This window comes from Nyctereutes procyonoides, unplaced genomic scaffold, assembly GCF_905146905.1.
Source record: "Nyctereutes procyonoides isolate TBG_1078 unplaced genomic scaffold, NYPRO_anot_genome, whole genome shotgun sequence".
NCBI classification, from domain to species: domain Eukaryota; kingdom Metazoa; phylum Chordata; class Mammalia; order Carnivora; family Canidae; genus Nyctereutes; species Nyctereutes procyonoides.
Window position 1 is genome coordinate 22,876,698 of NW_026575147.1, and position 18,887 is coordinate 22,895,584.

General features: G+C 39.3%; 1 protein-coding gene across 1 annotated transcript in view; it reads left to right on the forward strand.

Moving 5' to 3' along the window:
• The first annotated feature begins 436 nt into the window (after nt 1-436).
• The window catches only part of SLC16A1 (solute carrier family 16 member 1), a 47,483-nt gene continuing 29,032 nt past the window's right edge, over nt 437-18,887 (forward strand). Inside the window, exon 1 of the mRNA XM_055312585.1 lies at nt 437-596. The gene's annotated coding sequence lies outside the window, so the exon portion shown is untranslated. The remainder of the gene's footprint in view (nt 597-18,887) is intronic.

An 18,887-nucleotide genomic window follows, 5' to 3' on the forward strand; every position in this document is an offset into this window, starting at 1 on the left:
CGTCGCCCCCCACACCTGAGTCGGCCCCGGGGGTGCGCCCCATCCGTCCTCGGCGGCTTTTCCCTTCTCTCCGCCCGAGACTGAGGGCGGGGGCTGGTGCCGGGGCCCCGCACGCGTGCAGGTCACCGCGAACTCCTGGGACTGGGGACCCGAGGGGCTGGCTCGGCAGAGGCGCGCGGCGCTGGGGGACCGCAGCAGAGCCGGGCGCCGAGCGCGGGTCGCGCAGGGCCGCGGGTCACGTGGCGGGGAGGGGGCGGCGGCGCGCGCCGGAGCGCGGGCGGACGGGCGGGCGGGCGGGCGCGCGCCTCAGAGCGTGTGGAGGCGCGAGTCGCGATTCGGGCGTCTGGGGGGGGGGGGGGCGGCGGCCGGGAGGGCCGGCTCCGCCCCCTGTGCGCATGCTCCGGCCCCGCCGATTATAAGGCGGCCCCGCGGGCCCGGCCCCGACAAAGTGCTGGCGAGCTGCGACGTGACCCGGCGGCCGCGTGGGTGCCCGGTGAGCGAGCGAGGCAGCCGGCGAAGGACGCGACCTGGCCCCGGGCCCTGCGGAACTCCAGGCGCGTCACGTACACGCTCGGCGGCGCGAGCCGCGCATAACGGTTAGTCGGATAACGGCCGGCGGCGGAGCTCGGCGCGGACCCCGCCGTACCCCTGCCGTGGGGCGGGAGGGAGCCTCGGGGCGCAGACCTGGGTCTCGGGGGCGGGGGCGGTCCGGCGGGGCATCGTGGCGGCGGGCAGCCGCGTGGTGCCGGAGCGCGGCGTTGGGGAAGGAGACCTGGAGGCGATGCCGACAGCGCCTCGCCCTGCCGAGCTGCGGCCCCGTAGTCAGGTGCCGGCCGCCGGCCTGGCGGCGGAGTTGGGCTTGGGTGCCGGTGACCTTGGGCAAGAAGCGTTTCCTCTAGCGTTCGGGAGCCGCCTCAAGAGATGCTTTTGACTTGGAGAAGGGACGACGTGGGGCTGGTTCACGTGGTGCCCGTGCGCTCTCCTGGCCGCGTCCTGCTCCGAGGGAAGGGACTCGGGGCGGGAGTTATTTGGGACTCGTGGCACGCCCGCCCCAGCCGCCCCGGCCAGCCAATCCTCGCCCCACCTGGTGACTTGCGACAGTGGTGTGGGAGCCGCAGTCCCCGCCGCCGAGACGTGACTGCAGGGCTCCAGCGGACTTTGCGGAGGGTCGGGACTGGTGCCGACGAGGACTCTTTGTCATTCAACCTGTGGCTGCTGAACGGCGGCTGCAGCGCCCTCGCGCTCCTGGTCTCGAAGGCGGCCCTCAGCGAGGAATCTGAGGAGAGCGTTACACTCGGTCAGATGCACGCGTTTTGTTCCAAGTACATCTTTTTTTTTCCCCCACGTGCATTTTAGAGTCTCATTTCTTTGTCACGACTCACTTGGTGTGACAAGCAGTGGCCAAAACTACTGTGTAATTATTTTGGACCAAGAAGCAAACGAATTTCTACTTTACCCGAGTTTCCAGCGTTTGCTTATAAGAACTAGGTGTCTGTTGATAACAGTAGAATGTTTAGTTACTCTTTACCATAACGAATTTTGAAATTTTTTTTTTCCAAAAGTTATTCCGGGTTTCGAAATAAAATGCGTACACGCCAGTGCCCTGACAAAACAAATGTGGGCTTAGTAACTACTGGAATGCCATTACAGGGTGAACTCTGAATTGTGTGAGAGTTTGGAAGAGTATGAGTAGGAATTAGGCATTAATAATGTCAATGTCGTTTACCAGAACTGCAGTGAATTAGAGACTATGTATCTTTTTCGTTTGGCATTCAGGAGTACCCATAAGTCCAAGTCTTAGCCCTGATGTATGACTTTGCCTTCAAATTGCCATAGAAAATATCGGGAATTCAAGACATCTAGCCTTTAATATAGGTAATGGATAGGTATTATTTAAAAATTTAACATACTTCAGTAATTTAGGGTTTAGATAAATGCTGTTCTTTAATCAAATTGCAGTGACTTGTAAAATATGCAACTTAATGGTCTGCAGAGCATTTTGTGAGATTTTTATAGCTGAATAGGTTTAAAGGTTTGGTTGTAAGCTTAACATAATAGGCTATAATATCCCTAAACAGATTAAAAAAAAAAAAAACAAGGATAAAAAGGGTCATAGGATGAAACAGTTGATAGTGTTTCAGTGGTTTACATGTCTTTTTATCTTCTAAATGTTAATACTTATAATATTAACCCTGAAAAATATCTTAATAACCAGCTAGTTAGGTTCCCTTATTTTACAGATTAGGAAACTGAAGTTGCAGAAGTTAAGGGACTTGGCATTGTAGGTGTGAAAACTTGATGTTTGTGTGGGAATTAATGTGTCTTTTGACTCCTATTTAATTAGGTTAGCACTCTTGAGCTTTTTTTTTTTTTAAGATTTTATTTATTTATTTGAGACCAAGCATGAATGGGTTGGAGGGCCAAAAGGAGAGGGAGAAGCAGACTCCCTCCTGAGCAGAGAGTCCCGTCAGGGCTCAATCCCAAGACCCTGAGATCATGACCAGAGCTGAAGGCAGACGCTTAACTGACTGAGCCACCCAGACGTCCCTACTCTTGAGCTTTCTGTAAAATTGCTAATGTGGATATAAATTATTTTATACTAAAATGGGTATCTTGAGAAACTTTTCCAGTTTATGTTCTTCATTTCCATTGTGTTTTCAGTCCACTTTATAATGCATTCCTATGTAGAATTTAGGTCCCTATAAATGCCTTTATGGCCAGTCTGTTATTGTTGCAGAGGAAGACCAGAAAGATGGAACCTTGGATATGAGAAAAACAGACCAGAGTTGTGAATATTTATGTATTCAGCAATTTGTTCTTAGTTACTAGGCACCATGAGAGATTTAGTATTCAGCAGTGAACAAGTTCTGGCCCTATCCCTCCTAGAGTTTGTGGTTTAACTGGAGAGCAGATAAATAACAGTAATCACATGTACAGATAGATAGAGTACAGGTTCCTATGGAACAAGCAAAAGTGTATTCTGTATGTGTGAGAAGACACCCAACCTAGTGTGAAAGCAAACTGGATAGGCCTCTCTGAGCAAATGCTGCTTAACTTTTTAGACTTGAAAGTTAGGGGGATCCCTGGGTGGCGCAGCGGTTTAGCGCCTGCCTTTGGCCCAGGGCGCGATCCTGGAGACCCAGGATCGAATCCCACGTCGGGCTCCCGGTGCATGGAGCCTGCTTCTCCCTCTGCCTGTGTTTCTGCCTCTCTCTCTCTCTCTCTCTCTCTCTCTCTGTCTCTCTGTGACTATCGTAAATAAATAAAAATTAAAAAAAAGAAAGGAGCTAACTAGGCAAGGAAGTGATGGTAGAGCATTCCCGACACGAATGCTGAAACTGCAGTCGGAGTACAGGTACATTAGAAGAAACTGCAAGAATTTATCAGAGCTAAAGCATAAGAGGGAAAAGGGAAATTAGGGACAGATGGAAGTTGGAGAGGTAGATGATCTCAGAAAATGGAAGGCCTTATAAGTCATTTTAAAGGGTTAGGGAAGGGACTAGTTTAAAAATTTAGAGAAGCACTCTTGGCCTGGAAGCTGATCAAAAGCAGTTTAAGGGTTGTAAGTGGGATTGGGGATCAGATTTTGCATTTTAGGGTCATCACTCTGTATACAGTGTGGGAAACGGGTTGAAAGGAGGCTGTTGGGAGTCTGTGAGACCATAGAGATAGACAGTAGTGGGAGGACGAAAGAGAGGGGAAAACAGGATTCAGTGGTGGAGCCAGAGGTAGGAGACTGGGCCAGCCAGAGTTAATGATATCTCTGAGGTTTCTAACTTGACCAAATATGATTTTATGCTTTATTAGATGGTATAGGTCTCCATTTAAGCAGTGGGGGCAACTATGACATTGTATGGCTAGCCCAGGGCTGCAAATGAAACAAATCCATTCCTGTCTTCTTTGTAGTTCTGTTAGTGTTATTGATAATGATGTTTTTTCTTACTTATTCTGCTTTAAACAATTTATTATCGAAAATTTCAAACACAGGAGCCAGTGTTTCATCTATACCCTTTTCTACACCCCCACAGTTGCTCTACTGGGTTATTCTGAAATAATGGCTACATATATAATTACTTCGTCTGTGAATATTTCAGTTATCTAAAAGATAGTCCTAAAAAAAATCAACCACATACTGTTTTCTCACTTGTAAAAATCAACATCACCAAATAACCAGGCAATATTCAAATTTTCCTCAGTTGGTTTCTCTTTTCTTTTCTTTTCTTTTCTTTTCTTTTCTTTTCTTTTCAGTAAGCTGTACTTCCAACATGGGGCTTGAGCTCAAGGCCCTGAGATCAAGAGTCACAGGCTCTCATTGACTGAACCAGCCAGGCATACCCCTAAGTTTGTTTTTTGTTTTTTAAGGTCTATTTATTTATTTGAGAGGGAGAGAAAGCAAGGTGGTGGGGAGGGGCAGAGAAATAAGGGAGAGAAACTCAAGCCAACTCCATGCTGAGTGCGGAGCCTGACATGGGACTCAGTTTCACAACCCTTAGATCACGGCCTGAGCCAAAACCAAGAGTTGGATGTTCGACCAATTGTACCACCCAGGTGCCCCCCTTCCCCAAGTTGTGTTTAAATAATTGATTTGTTTGATTTGGGATCCAAACATAGTCACACATTTACATTTGGTTGGTATGTCTTTTATTTTTTAAAGATGTTATTTATTTATTCATGAGAGAGAGAGAGAGAGAGAGAGAGAGAGAGAGAGGCAGAGACACAGGCAGAGGGAGAAGCAGGCTGTATGCAAGGATCCTGACATGGGACTCGATCCTGGGTCTCCAGGATCAGGCCCTGGGCTGAAGGTGGCGCTAAACCGCTGAGCCACCCGGGCTGCCCTGGTATGTCTTTTTATCTACAGTTTCTTCCTTTCTCATTTTCCTCATAATTTCTTTGCTGAAGAAACCAGGTTAGTTTTTCCTAAAATTTCCCTCATCCTGGATCTTCTTGACTATGTCCCTCTGGAATAGTTTTAACATGTTCTAGTTCAACATGTCCCTTGATTCCCTGTATTTCCTATAAATTAGTAGCTAAATTGGAGACTTCAGGCATACTTAGATTAGTTCAGGTTTGATTTCTGAGAGTAGGGACAGTGTGGGGGGGGGAGAGGACAGATATAATTCATAGGTGATGATGTATTTTTCTTTCCATCAGGGCGCCTATGTTTGGTTATCACTGATTCTGCTCTATTAACCGTGTGGTTCCACTTTTTCGTTAGTGGTTTGCAAATGGTCTTTTATTCTCTAGAATTTCTTTTTTTTTTTAAGATTTTATTTATTAGAGAGAAGGTGTGGGGGAGAAGCAGAGGGAGAAGGAGAAGCAAGCTCCCCACTGAGCAGGGAGCATGGTGTGATGCGGTTCCGTCCCAAGACCCTGGGATCATGACCTGAGCCAAAGGCACTTAACTGACTGAGCCACCCAGAAGTCCCTCTCTAACATTCTAGAATACCTCGATAGAGAGAAATAGGGTTTTTTTCTTGTTTTATTTTGAGATATAATTGACATCACTATATAAGTTTAAGGTGTACAGCATAATGGCTTGACTAACATATATTGTGAAATGATTGCCACAAAAAACTTAGTTAGCATCTATTAGCTCATTAGATAAAAAGAGCAGAAAATTTTTTTTTCCTTTTGAACAAAACTCAGGATTTACTCTCTTAACCATCATATACATCATATAGCAGTGTTAACTATATTCGTAATGCTGTGCCTCACATCCCTGGTACTTAGCTTATAATTAGAAGTTGGTACCTTCTGATCACCCTCTTCTAAGTGGTTTTTGAATAGTAAGGGCAATTTAAAGTTGGTATGTTTTAATACATTATAAATGATTGAGACACTATCTTTTTGGAGAAATGTATAGTTAAATGTTTCAAAATATGTCCTCTTTAAAAGTCAGTATTATGTTAAAATGTCTGTAGCACTTGATATTAACATTTCAAATGGTTTTTAGTATTTGGAGTATTTATAATTTCTATTCTTAGATTAATAGGGTTTCTTTTGGTATTCTCTTTGTTGAAAAACTTATTTGTTCTTGTAGCTTTTGGGGAATTTCTGGTAGAATCTCTACCATATCTAAATTTCTAGCTGTAACTAGAATACAGATTTTAAGTTCCGTAAGTACAGAGATTGATTATTCTTATCAATGATCTGCATTTCTAATTATCTCTTGGGCATTTCAAACTTAAAATATTATTTAAGGTTCATTATGTCTACCTGTTTTCAACTTCCCTTCATCCCCCAAACCTAGTCTTCTGACTACATTCTTTCAGGTAATCAGGCTTAAACCCCTGAGTCATCTTCATACTTCCCTAGTCCGGCCCCTGCCCTCCCAAATGCAGTTATATGTCAAGCCCTTCTCTTTGTTTTCTCTCTTGTGTCCATTCTCTCCCCCATTCCACACACTCCACTTTTCTTTTTTTTTTTTCCACTTTTCATTTTTATTATTACTCTCTAGTTCCTGCTGCTACTATGATTGTTGTGGTTGCCTTGTATCTTCTATCATTGCCATTCCCCATTTCCAGGCTGTTCTGTAATCTGCTACCAGTTTTGGTCATGTCATTTCTCTAATCAGAACCTTCTCATGACTTTCTAGTGCCTACCAAATTTAGTATTTGTCTCGATAGATTTAAGCATTCTACAGTATATGACTCCAAGTTACCCTTCTTGTGTTGTAGGTTATTCTTCTTTTAACTTGTACTGACAAACAGAAATTTTTCTCCATGCTTTTTTCCCTGTAATATTTTTTTTTCTCTTTTCCTGGTCATAGGATCCATTCTATGTATGCCACGATTAGTATATAGTTGACATGTTTGAGCCCTTGTGTCCTATAAAGAAGTAATGACACAGCAATAATGATGTTAAGGAAATGGTGATTTCTCTTCTGGGGTCACAGTACAATGACAGCATGAGTTCATATCTACCAAGGGGGAGACTGGCTCCAAGGGCTGAGCTATTGAGGAGTACAGCTGACTATTCATGCAGAAGAAGCAGGATGTAGTTGTGTTGGTTGTCGATACTATTCTGTTTCTGGTCACAGTTCATGATATTGTTGAATTTAATCTGATTTGATTACAATGACTAGCCTTCATATAAAAGAGAAATTCCTCAAAATGTAGAAGCATTGTAAGCCACATATTTGATCATTTGTTGAAAAATATTTCTTCCCTTTGATTTTGCTCTTATTATGGTAAATCACTGAAGATTATTGAGTGAATGAAAGCTTGATAATACTGCTCAAGTGTATTAAACTGTTTTTGATCATAACGGGACTTTTTTTTTGTTTGATTAAGTTTTTATTTTAATCCTGATATATTTAACATGGTGTTAATATCACTTTCAGGTATACAGTATAGTGGTTGAACAATTCTGTACATTACTCAGTGTTCATCATGATAAGTGTACTTGTAATAGGGCTTTTGTATGTTTTATATAATTTTGAGACTCAAAGCTTTTACTTTATTAACTTTCTCTTCTGTTCCCCTATCAAGGATTTTTAACCTGGGAATCTACAGATTGGTCGTCCATGATGGATGGAATTCAGGGAGTGTCTGAACTTGCTGGAGAAAAAAAATTACTTCTTTTCATTAACTTCTACATAAAATTAAGATTTCTTTCAACTATGAGTGTAGACAACAAGCCATAGTAGTTTTAGCAGTACCTGTGACTTTGTCACCAATAGAAAACACAAATTTTCACATAATACAGTGGTTGTAGCCATATTGAAATTGTTTAAATTAATTTCTTCAAAGTTACTGTGGTTATTAGATCTACTAGAGCTTATCTAATTTGTTATTTTTAAAAGCACATATCGGGACGACTGGGTGGCTCAGCGGTTGAGCGTCTGCCTTTGGCTCAGAGCACGATACCGGGGTCCTGGGATCGAGTCCCACATCCGGCTCCCTGCGTGGAGCCTGCTTCTCTCTCTGCCTGTGTCTTTGCCTCTCTCTGTGTGTCTCTCATGAATAAATAAAATCTTTTTTAAAAAATAATAAAAATAGAAGCACATATCAATTAAAAAGCATATATCAATTAAAAATATTTTAACAATTATACATTTTTATTTTATTTTATGCATTTAAAAATGTCATTCTAACAAGAATAATGACAGGTTTTACCAAACTGTCAAAGGAATCTGTGGCACCAAAGAGCCTAAGGACTTCTAGTCCTAACTCTTATATGTCTTTTCCAATATAAGAATGGTTTGCCAGAACCTGTGATGGAATATAGCATACAAATCATGATGTCACAGGTTTATATAAATAATTTGACCATTGACTTTTGTATACTAAGTCATCATAAATTTTGATCTCACAAGTGATGCAGAACAAAATGCTTATGTGTGTCTGCGGCCATACCACCCTGAATGTGCCCGATCTCATCAAAATGCTTGTGTGTATTCTAAGGGCTAGTAAGATGATTTCTACAAACTTGGGCAGAATAATTTTCCTTTGTATTCAGGAAGCATATATTTTCATTACTTAAAATTACAGTTTCCAAAATTCTGTGGGGTTTTTTTTTATTAAAAAAAAATATTTTAAGTAAGCTCTACACCCAACATGGGGCTTGAACTCATAACCGCAAGATCAAGAGTTTCACAATTCACTGACAAAGCTAGCCAGATGCCCCACAAATTCTCTTTTAAGTGCCATAGGTTATTTTTTTATTTTTTATTTATTTATTTATTTTTAAGTGCCATAAGTTAAATGGAATAGGGGTTGTCTTCATTGACTTGGGAGACTTTCTTGCTCTCTTTTGGATATATCAGGAAAGATGCTTCAAATTGCTTTAAATCTTATCTTCACAAGTTCACTTTATTAGATGCTGGCTTTTATTTTGCTCAGCTAGTGAATGCCTAAAGGGGTCAGTGGAATTCAGGTTTGAAATAGCTGCTCTGAATATTAGAAATACACACCTTTGGGGTGCCTGGCTGGCTCAGCTGGAGGAATGTGCGACTCTTTATTTCAGAGTCGTGAATTTGAGCCCCATATTGGGTGTAGATTACTTAAATAAAAATGAAAGAAAGACACATCCTTTCTATTGTGATTGTGTAATGATGTTGTTTGTATTTACTCTGTCACCTAGCAAACTACTTGATAGAGTTAGTAGAGGGAAAAAGAATGGTTTAACAATTACTGTAGTTTCCAAAAAATAAGACAATCATTTGAAAATTGTGTATTTCTAATAAACTGGTAATTATCTTAAAAGACAATATAGTCTTGTCAGCAATTAAAAAGGCTATTTAAGTATATTTTGAGGTGATAATGTTGACTTCTTTTTGCTATGTCTTTAGTGTCTGTGAATATCTTCTAAAGTTTTGAATGTCCACAATAGCCAAACTATGGACAGATCCCAGATGTCCCTCGACAGGTGAATGGATAAAATAGATGTGGTATATATACAGGGGAATATTAGCCATAAAAAAAATGAATCTTGCCAATTTGCAGCATTGTGGATGGAACTAGAGGATATTATGCTAAGTGAAATAATCAGAGAAAGAGTTGTATGATCTCAGTCATATGTGGGACTTAAGAAACAGAATAGAAACAGGAAGGGACTTAAGAAACAGAATAGAAAAAAGAAGGGAAAATTAAAACAAGGTAAAATAAATCAGAGAGATAGACAAACCATAAGAGACTCATAACCATAGGAAACAAACTGAGGGTTGCTGGAAGGGAAGTTGGCGGGGATGGGGTAACTGAATGTCCATATATTAAGGAGGACATGTGATGTAATGAGCCCTGGGTGTTAACTACAACTGATGAATCATTGAACTTTACCTCTGAAACTAATAATATACACTATATGTTAATTAATTGAATTTAAGTGAAATTAAAATTTTTTAAAGCTTTTCAAATATACATTTGGAAATGGTGGATAATGATTTAATGCCAGACAAACAATACTCCATTTTAATACCTTCTGTGGTCTGTACTAATGAAACAAACAAGAAAATAAAGCTTATTTTTTGAGATAATGATGGTCAAAGGTAGCATAATAATGAAGTTCAGACTCATTCAAGGGATATTTATTAAAGAATTACTGTGTGTACAAGAAGTTACTAGAAAGGGTGAAGGAATATTTTAAAATATGGTTTGAGAACATTTAGAATGAGAATAAAGCTTTGAAATGAAATGTTAGTGTATTACTACATTGTCTCTAGTCCTCGAAACTTAAGATATGTTTATATGTAAGTATTATTTCTGTCAGTGAATAGTTAAACTCAGCCTTTTGTAAGAAAAAGAGAAGGTTTCTTTGTTTATCTTTTAATGAATTGTAATCCACTTATGCTCCCCACTTAGGGTTAAGAATACTGGAAATGAAGTAGATTCTAGCAGAAATAACATCTATTATATTCAAATACTCATTTATATTTAAAATAATATGGATGACACAACCCTGACAACCTATTTGTAATTTTAATCTAACCAGTACATTTTTTTTTTTTTAGATTCTGGAACAAGACAGATCTTACATTAATAAATTGAAATGGCTCACTTAGATCTTTATTTGGTGTACTTTTTTTTGGATTGTTTAAGAAAAACCATATATATGGCGTTCTAGGATATAACCTGAAATTCTGCCAAACAGAACCTGCCATTGAAGGATAAAGCCTCCCAACTTCCCTTTCTTTACTACTATCACATTCTTTATTTTATTAAGTGTGAAGTGGGTCTGTATTTGGAAACTGTTGCCCAAGCAAGAAATAAATTAGCATGTGAAAGGGAATAGGACTTGGCCTAAACATGGACAATAGCCGGTTTTTCAGTCTGTGAGAAGCAGGCAAAAATGAAGCATTTCTGCTGGTGTAATTAATAACTCAGAAAGTGAGACTGATCCTATTAAATTCTATGTGCCAAACGTTGTATTCAGTATTTTTTTTTTTTATTTAAAAACAAGGGGTGCCTGGGTGGCTCAGTTAGTTAAGTGTCCAACTCTTGATTTTGGCTTCGGTCATGATCCTCAGGGTCATGAAATTGAGCCCTGCGTCAGGCTCCGCACTGGAGGTGAAGCCTGTTTAAGAGTCTCTCCTTTTCCACTTCTCCCCCCTGCTCTCATGCTCGCTCTCTATCTCTCTCTCTTACTAAAAATAAATAACAAATAAAAACCATTTCTGCCTTTTTGACTATATAGAGCACCAGGTCCAGAAAGCATAACATCACATCACTGGAGGATTTTCCCTGGTTGCATATTTTTCTCTTCTCAGAAACTGGGGAAATCAGATTCCCTGAAGTTCATCTAATGCTGACTTTTGGGGGTGGGAGGATGTTAAATTTCTAAAAGTAGTAAGCATAGCCTCTGTCCTTAATTCATGATCTAAAAGTTCACACCTAAACTAATTAGGGAAATAGTTACTTATAAAGAAAGAAAGATAGTTTAGTATAGAGTTTTGAGAATGCTACCTAAGAAGCACTAAGATGTAATAGAGGAAATTAACTCCATGCGGCATGGTATATTCAGAAAAACAAAGGGTATTGGTGGGCTAGAATAGATTTTTAATACTAGATAAAATTAGAATTATAGAAATTATCAGCAAATGAAAATTTCATTTTTATAAATTACTAAATGCTTTTATATCAATATGTGAATTTGGAATAAGACTGTCCTATCTTTTTGTCTTTGTTTCTGATTTGGTCCGTAAGACTAAGGTGTCCTAAAGCAGTGGTGCCTCTTGAATTGTCTTTTTCTCCCTGGGGAATCACACACTTGCTTTTCTCTTCCCTTTGTCTTCATTTACAACCGAGATTACCCGAGGTGTGTGATTCTATCATGAATTGTAAAAACGTACTTCAAAAGTCCCTCACCGGATACCTGGGTGGCTCAGTTGGTTAAGTGTCTGCCTTGGGCTCAAGTCATGATCCTGGGGTCCTGGGATCGAGTCCCACATCAGGTTCCCTGTTTACTTGGTGAGACTGCTTCTCCCTCTGCCTCTCTCTGTCTCTCATGAATAAATAAAATCTTAAAAAAAAAAGAAAAAACCCACACAAGTCCCTTATCTTTCCTTCTTCTACTTCCAACTCGTACATAGTAGCATTACCAGAATATCTCTTCTTTTTCTCTTTCCTTCTTTCCTCTCTGGTTTATGAGACAAAAATCCTTATAAAGATTTTGCTAGTGTGAGAAGTACTAATGATACAACAGTATGAAGGAAAAAGAAACTTGTAAGTACACATTTTAATCATGATTGATGTAATAAAAAATTGGTTCTACTAATTTCACTTTAAGCTTTGAAATATCTGTAGGAGTTATTTTCTAATTTCTGGACATTCTCATCTACCTCCTTATTCCCACAAGTAAGCCCCACTGTTGAAGAGAACTAACTTGATTTCATGGGTTTTGTCTTAGTTTTTTTTTTTTTTAAGATTTTATTTATTCATGAGACACACAGAGAGACACGGGCAGAGGGAGAAGCAGGCTCCCTGCAGGGAGCCCAGTGTGAGACTCGATCCCAGGACCCCGAGATCATGCCCTGAGCGAAAGGCAGATGCTCAACCACTAAGCCACCCAGGCATCCCTGTCTTAGTTTATAGTATACTGTTGTTTTCCAATATAGATTACAAACATACTACTTTAACTTCTCTGTGATGAGACTTTGAGGGTAGCCTACATGGTTAACCACAGTGAAGTGGAAAAGTTCTCTGAAGTTAAGGGTTTGCAGTAAAAAGTAAAAATGAGTTTGCCAGTTCATTTGACCAAGTGTCCAATTTTAGCCCGGAAATCTTAATGCTGAGCCCTAAGTAACCCTGTTATATTGAAGAGTTGCCTGTTTTTTAATTCATCTGATGTTAAATAATTCATGAACTTTAAATATAGGAAAAAAATGAAGATGTCAGTCATTGTCTGTCTTAACATAAACCTTACCGTAAAGTAGAAAGCCACTATTGAGAAATAATACTGTAGATCTGGACACATAGCAGAAAAATATTTCGGTGGGGACACCTGGGTTGCTTAGCAGTTAAGCATCTGCCTTTGGCTCAGGGCATGATCCCAGGAGTTCCAGGATCGAGTCCCTCATTGGGCTCCCTACAGGAAACCTGCTTCACCCTCTGCCTATGTCTCTGCTTCTTTCTCTGTGCCTCTCATGAATAAATAAATCTTTAAAAAAATGTTTCTGATACTGAATGGAAATAGGCTATAAAGCAGCATAAAATACAATCCCATGTTTATATTACATATATGCATATATATGACTATTCTAGAAATAAGTTTAAGAGAATTTTCTTCAAAATGTGAATAATGGGACGCCTGGATGGCTCAGCGGTTTGACGTCTCCCTTTGTCTCAGGATCCTGGAGTCCCTGGATCCAGTCCCACATCGGGCTCCCTGCCTGGAGACTGCTTCTCCCTCTGCCTATGTCTCTGCCTGCCTCTCTCTCTCTCTCTCTCATTCTCTTTCTCTGTATCTCTCATGAATAGATAAAATCTTTTTTAAAAATATGTGAATAATTAATATGAGGATGGTAGAATGACAGGCAAGAATCTTTTTTAAAAGTTTTATTTATTTGAGAGAGAATCCTCAAGCAGACTCCCTGCTGAGCACAGAACCTCACATGGGGCTTGATCCCTGAAATCATGACCTGAGCTGAAACCAAGAGATAGCCGTTTTACGGACTGAGCCACCCAGGTGCCCTGAGCAGACTCTATTTTCTATTTATATAAGTATATCCTTTAATTTTTCTATAATGAGTATGTATAGCTTGTCATCTTTTAATACTTTGCTACTTTGTGTTTTTTATTATAAAGTTGGAACAAGTCAAACAACACATGGAAGAGGATTATTATCTACTTAAAAGCTCCAACCAATATAAAGTTTCAGATATATTTTTTTTTCTTCTTTCTTTCCTAGAATCTATACTCCCTGAGGCCAGGGACTGTGTCTGTTTTGTGTGCTGCTTTTGTTCCAGCACTCAAGTGTTATTAAATGAATGACAAAAAAAGTTTGATATATATCCTGACATAATTTTTTAATGATTGTACAGTCCTATTATGTGTAAGTTTAAAAATATGAATTGCAAAAACATTCATGAAATTTAGGACATTTATAATTGATCCTCTTTGGGTCTCATGACCCTAAAATCCTGCCTTTGTATGAATCTTTACTATTAACAAGGTATGCCCCTTTATTGGCACAAATAGAAACTAACCCTTGTTCTTTGGGATTATACTGTTTATAAAGTTACACCTCAGTTTGTGCTTGGGTACTAGAAAGGAAGGGTGAAATGACCAAGGAATGCAGTATGACACTTAGGAAGTTATACAAGAATTAATCTGCTACTATAAGACTATTACTGGGGGCACCTGGGTGGATCAGTCAGTTAAACAGCTGACTCTTGGTTTCGGCTCAGGTCATGGTCTCAGGTCTACAGCCCTACACCAAGTTCTGCTCTCTGCAAGGAGTGTGCTTGAGATTCTCTCCTTCTCTCTCCCTCTCCCTAGGCCGCCCACCCCTGTTGCACACCCGCTCTCTCTCTAAAACAACAATCTTTTAAATTTTTATTTTAATTATAGTAGCTAACATACAGTGTTTTATTGGTTTCAGGTTTATAATATAGCAATTCAGCACTTTCATACCTCACCCTGTGCTCATCACAAGTGCACTCCTCAATCCCCATCACTTACTTCACCCATCCCCCTACCCACCTCCCTTCTGGTAACCAATAGTTTATTCTCTAATTGTTTCTTGAGTTGTCTTTCTCTCTTATTTTTTAACCTTTACTTGTTTGTTTTGTTTCTTAAATTCTACATATGAATGAAATCATATGCTATTTATTTTTATCTTATTTCACCAAGCATTATACTCTTGCTCCATCCATACCATTGTAAATGGCAAGATAGCATTCTTTATATGGCTGTATGCCACTGTATGTATATACATCACTTCTTTATCCATTTATCAATCAATGGACACTTGGGCTCCTTCCATATCTTAGCTATTGTAAATGTTGCAATAAACATAGGGGTGCATGTATCCCTTTGAATTAGTGTTCTTGTATTTTTTGGATAAATACCCAGAAGTATTAATAATTGCTGGATCATGGGATCTATTTGTAACTTTTTGAGAAGCCTCCATATTGTTTTCCACAGTGGCTGTACCAGTTTGCATTCCCACCAACAGTGCACTAAGGTCTCTTTTTCTCCAACATCTCACCAACATCCAACATCCACAGTGGCTGTACCAGTTTGCGTTCCCACCAACAGTGCTCTAAGATCTGTTTTTCTCCAACATCTCACCAACACCTGTTGTTTCCTGTTTGTTGATTTTAGGCATTCATTAGTGATATCTCATTGTAGTTTTGACTTGCATTTCCCTGATAATGAGTGATATTGAGCATCTTTTCATATGTGTGTTGGTTATCTGTAGGTCTTCCCTGAGGGGAAATGTCTGTTCAAGTCTTTTTGCCTATTTTTAATTGAATTATTTGTTTTTTTGGGTGTTGAGTTTTATAAGTTCTTTATAGATTTTGAATACTAACCATTTGTCGGATATGTCATTTGCGTATGTCTTCTCCCACTCTGTAGGTTGCCTTTCAGTTTTATTGATTTTTATTTTGACGTAGTCCCAATAGTTTAGTTTTGCTTTTGTTTCCCTTATATCAGGAGACATACCTGGAAAGAGGTTGTTGTGGCCCCTGTCAAAGAAGTTACTGTTTTCTCCCCTAGGATTTTTATGGTTTCAGGTCTCACATTTTAGGTCTTTAATCCACTTGAATTTATTTTTGTGTATAGTGTAAGGAGTGGTCAGTCTAGTTTCATTCTTTTGCATGTAGCTGTCCAGTTTTCCCAACACCATTTGTTGAAAAGATTGTCTTTTTGCTATTGGATATTCTTTGTTGAAGATCAATTGACCATAAAAATGTGGGTCTAGTTTCTGGATTTTCTGTTTTGTTCCATTGATCTGTGTGTCTATTTTTGTGCCAATACCATACAGTTTTGATTACTATAGCTTTGTGATTTAACTTAGAATCTGGAATTTGATGCCTCTAGCTTTTCTTTTTCAAGATTACTTTGGCAATTTGTGGTTTGATAAAAATTGTAGGATTGATGTTCTAGTCCTATGAAAAATATTGTTGATATTTTGATAGGGATTGCATTAAATGTGTAGATTGCTTTGGGTAGTATAGACATTTTAACAACATTTGTCCACTTTATGAGGATGGGATTTCTTTCCATTGCTTTGTGTTTTAAAACTATTACTTTTCATCCTGAATGGTATTTAATAGCTAATGAGCTTCCCTTTTTTCTTCCTGAAGTAGTAATTCACTAGAAGCAATGTAAAACTGAGGATTTATGTTTTCATGCTTTGTCCCCTTGAAAGGAGTCTACTTACTCTTGGATATAGGGAGCTAGAACCATAGGAATGAAAGATACTAAGTAAAGTCTCAGTGCTTTACTCTCTTCTTGTGTTTTGCTATTTGTCAGCTGGAGTAGAAATAGTTGCAAGTTTCTTGAAACCTTTTTATAATAAAAATAATTTCACAATTTTTCATATAATCTGAGTTTTATATTAAATTACTAAAGGGAAAGATGTTTTTATTGGAATCAGTTTGATTATGCTTATAGTTTGCAAATCAGACTTTAAAAGTAAGTGGAACTTTCTCTTTTCCTTATTTTGAAACTCTTACTCTCAATATGTGCATATTAAATACTAAAGTGCATATTAGTTAATATATACCAATACTATCTGTTCTATAAGTCTACAAGTATATTCCTTACTACTTGCACTGGTAAGAAATTGCACTGGTATGGGGTGAAGAGAGAAATAGAATACCAAAATTACCCCTTAGCAGATAAACCAGAACCTGAATTGAGAGTTTTTACACAGTTCAGGGACTGTAATTCCTCCCCCTATCCACTTGACTAAAAGTATGCTTATTTGGTTATTCAACCAAATGCCAGAAATCTTTGTTTTACATGGAGAATTAAAGAGTATTACAGATTCAGATTACTCAGTATCACATTGTTTGAGATTGACAAAAGAGGATTAAATAAGTAAATATGTATACATATACACATATGTACATACATGTACATCGACTACCTTTAAGGTTACATATTAGTTTGTTCATTTGCAGGTATGATCAAATTCATTAGTTCTCTGTAGTACTTATAAAACTTTAATCCTATTTTTATTTTTTTAAAGATTTTATTTTTATTTTGAGAGAGAGGGAGCAGGAGGAGGGGCAGAGGGAGAGAATCACCAGCAGGCTGCACTGACCCCAGAACCCGACTCCGCTGGATCTCCTGACCCCTGAGATCATAACCTGAGCTGAAATCAAGACTCCAGCACCCAGCAGACTGAACTACCCAGGTGCCCCAGTCCTCTTTTTTAAAACAACTATAAGAAATTAGGCTTGACATTTCAAAAATTTAGTTGTTACAGCAGTATCATAGCACTATTGTAGAACATTAAACAAAATCAAGATATATTGATTAGAAGCCTGCATCAGTGTAGCCCAGACAAGCAGAAATAAGCAAAAATTGATTTTCACTTACTATTAACTTGGGCATTCCATAATTTTTTATGGAAATAATTTTACTTTTCACCTTTTAAGTAAGCTCCATGCCCAGTGTGGAGCCCAACTCAATTAAGCGTTAACTCTTGGTTTTGGCTTAGGTCATGATCTCAGGGTCCTTAGATCGAGTCCCATGTAGGGCTCATCAGTGGGCACTCTGTTTGAAATTCTCCTTCTCCCTCTGTCCCTTCCCCTGCCCACATGCTTCTCTCTTCCCCTGCCTTCTAAAATAAATCTTTAAAAAAATACTTAAATAAAAGAGTCAGATGTATAACTGAGCCACCCAGGTAACCCTCTTACCGAATTATAGTTGAAGTTGCAAATAACCAAAAGCTCCCCATGTACATCACTCATTGAATAGTTTACCTGGCTTTGTTCACGGTACAGCAAAAGTAGCTCTGTTACTGTAATAGTGATATATTGACATAAAATGGGACATATTGATTTTATGGAACTCTAGAGGAAACCCTAGAGGAAAACTTAAACCCATTTCATGAAATAAGCCAGGAATATTTATGACGATGTCATTTAGTGATGGCACTGAATTCCATTCTCTAGAAGCCTTTCTCAGTACTGGGTCTTTATGTTCACATGCCTGTATATTATTGATGAATTTGTATTTCGACCTTTTCAAAAAATTTTAGCCTTGAGGTTTTACTCAACTGAGCAAAAGGTAGTTGACTAGTTTTTAAGGAAGATCCTTGATAGAAAGCTGTCATTCGTAAGATAGAAAAGTATTATACTTGAACAATGTGTACAAAAGACCACAGTAGACAGGTGGCAGAAGGGCTAGAAATTAAGGGTATTGGTTGTTTGTGTTAGAGAAATCCTTGCCCCTTGACTTCTGACACACTTGTCAGTCTTATTTTAGGTGGTAAGAGGCCCTTAGTTCAAACAAACTCCCTCCATTTCATCTCACACACCCTTTGGCACATGATACATTTACTTGAAACAGCAGCCCTTTTCTAGATCACAGTAGAAATGAGGACAGTTACAAATGTTAGGTCTCATCTGTTTCATGGTGCTCGGGGTCTTGATAGGTATGTATTGTGAGCTTTCTGTTGGGAAAAACTTTGAACAACTCCTAGTTTGAGTAGAAAATACTCTCCGAGAATATATATGGTATTTGGGACTACAAAAAAGTAGGAACAGAGGTGGCACCTGGGTGGCAAATTCAGTTGAGTGTCTCACTCTTGGTTTCTGCTCAGGTGGTGAATTCAGGGTCATGAGATCAAGCCTACTTTGAGCATCGGCTCTACACTTCTCAAAGAATGTGCTTAAGACACTCTTTCCCTCTGCCTCTGCCCCTTCCCCTACCCATACACACCTATGCGCATGCAGACTCTCTTCTTCTCTGAAAGAAATCTTTTTTGAA